Source organism: Atractosteus spatula, chromosome 5 (assembly GCF_055471065.1).
Source record: "Atractosteus spatula isolate fAtrSpa1 chromosome 5, fAtrSpa1.hap1, whole genome shotgun sequence".
NCBI lineage: Eukaryota > Metazoa > Chordata > Actinopteri > Semionotiformes > Lepisosteidae > Atractosteus > Atractosteus spatula.
In genome coordinates this window covers 15,220,287-15,223,067 of record NC_142710.1, presented here as the reverse complement: position 1 = coordinate 15,223,067, position 2,781 = coordinate 15,220,287, and positions in this window count along the sequence as shown.

Genomic DNA, 2,781 nt, shown 5'->3' with positions numbered 1-2,781 from the left:
TATTGGAGATTGTCTTCCATAATGGACATAATTAGAAGGACATGCACTATGTATCAATAAACATACACATACCTCTTAATGGGAACATCCCAATTTTAAACATGAAAAATAAAGAACTCCTGCACTTTACGCTATTTAAAAGTCACTTTTGATTGTAGGCAAAGCAAAGTGCCAAAAAGCCAATATTTCAAAGAACCCGATCAAAGGATTAAAACACAGAATTGTTCTGCCTGCCTATGCCCATAAACATGTTCCTAATGGACCGTTACTCAGTGATCTCAAGAACATATACAGTGATAACACTTCCATTTAGTCAAGCCACTAAATTAGTCATTCATTTTGCTTTGTGAACACTTTTTAAAGTTAAAATAGGAAACTGTGGACCAATCATGCACATGTCTGTGGCATTGTAATTTTAATTTAATCTGCCATAGTCAAACATTAAATTAAGAAGAGAGATCCCTAAAACTGTACAAAAATAATATTGACACCACATTTTGTACTGAAAACTGGGGAGACCAGAGGAGTGAATGTGAAGCAAAGAACAGAAAGTGAAGGTGACAATGATTTTGAGAATTTTTATTGTTTGAAATCAGTGTTATTGTTTACAAGTAAAAAAAACATTCACAAAGCAGTGGATTAAACACGTTAACTTTAATACATCTGGGTTCTGAGTGGTCAGTGTGATTCAAAGAGGGAATGTTTGTTGGGGTAGAGTGAGAAATGTAATCTGGGTCTTGCTACCCTAGACATTGTAGGTGGAAATCTGACAGGTCGAGCTCCACTATTCATGTTGGTAATCAGCACTGGGATTTCTGTTTTCAACTCGGCAGGGTAGGCTGTTGTGGATTAACGTTCATACAAACATTTCCAGGGTTTTTGCAATATATTCTGATGTTGTAGAATGACGAGGTTGCCAGAGCTGTGCCGACTCAGTTACTAGTTTTTACAGATCTGCGGAAAGAAGGGGTCTGTCAGACGTTAAATCCAGTTGGCCGTATGGAAAGAGCTGTCCAGCAGAGATGTTGAGGATGGAGATCTTATCTGCAGCAGAACAAAATAATTATAACAGGCTTTGAACATGTGTTTCCTAAAGTCATCAGGAAGTGACCGTGTGCCTAAAATGCTACAAATGAAGCATTTTATTTTAACAGACTTCGTGTTGTCGACAAATTGTCTAATTATCCCTTGTCCTTGGATAGGTAAGAAAATGTAAATCCCATTACCCATTGCCTATTCAAACTCGGATTTCTTTAAGTTACGAAGAGCTCAAAACCCATTAAAACTAAAGGAGTATTGTATTCTAGTAAAAGACAATACTATCAGAAAATCGTAACCCGTCTCATGGTACCGCATATCCCCTGATTCAAGTCATCTAGTGAAAACAGTTATAACTAAAATAGTGCCAGCTATTTTTTATTTTAAAATTTGTTCATACAAATCGTTTGAATGGTAACACACTTAAAGCGAGAAGAATGAATTAACGTTTTACGAATCGTTTCTCCTGGATATAGTGAAGAAAATGGATACAGCAGACTGAAGACCGCTGGCCGTGAGGATGGAGGCTTTGAGGTTTTTAATGTTCTGGTTCATAAACCAAATCTTCCTGTGTGGAGCTGTATACAGGAGAGAAAACGACGAAGAGCGCATCCAGACGACACTTAACTGCTCCGTATCAGTTGCCCCCACTAGTTAGACAGTTTGCAGTTCCAGCTGTTAAACCAAGATCTCTTCAGGTGGCCCCAGGAAGATGGTTTTTATCACAAAAAAAATACAGTATATATTTATCTGCTTTATGTTAAGCTTGCTGCAACTCGTTCTCTGAGATTCCTTCGTCTTGGGCTCTGTTCTTACTTCTTGATGGGACACTTCAAACGTCAGCAGCGTCTATAGCTTTTGTTACGGGGCCTTTTTTTCCTCTGTAGGAAGAGGCTCATAAAGACCAGAGTTGTTCGCAAAGATAATTCTGCACAAATTCTGCGTCAGACCATTCTAAAATGTTTTATGTCCAGCTCATATGCATTTTAAGATTTTAAAAAATAAGTTATATAACCATGTTCATTTATTACGTGGAATAATTGTTACAAATAACTTTCCTTCGATTTAATATTAGAATTAACCCCTGCTTTTGTTTATTAATAACGATAGGAATTTTATCAAGACAATTCATTAATTCCAATTTGCGTGCCAAGGGTCTTGTTAGATAAATTAACGGATTTGTGCCGGTACTTGATAGCGCTTCGATAAAAGCTTTCAGAAATATTGGTGCAGGTTGAACTTTCCACGATTCTGAAAGTTTTTTTTCCGTGACAACCGTCAATGGTTTGGATTTAATCAGTAGTTCGCGTTTTCCTCCTTGATTACCAATTGATTAAATGGGCCAGAGACCTACAAATCCTTTGATCAGGGCGGTGATCTCAGCCGCAATCGCACTTGTTAACACTTCACCCCCGGCACTTTTCAAACTTGATTGAAGATAATCCTCAATTTATTCAGCGGGGCCTGTAAATAGATCAGTGGGTTTGGTGACACTTCGTTGATATCGTTTAGCCGTTTATTCTCCCAGTAATTTGCTCTCCGGGGGATGTTTTGAAGAAAAGCTTTGGTGTGACGTGAAAGGTATGTTTTTGGAGAATGACAGCGAATAAATCTCTATTTTCATTTGCGTCACAGATCTGTCTCTTAGTTTACTTTTATTTCTAAGAGTAGGCTGGCAGCGTGCTGATAACAGGACAGGATCCTGAAAGCTATATGAATGCACACTTGCATGAGCAGGAAGTG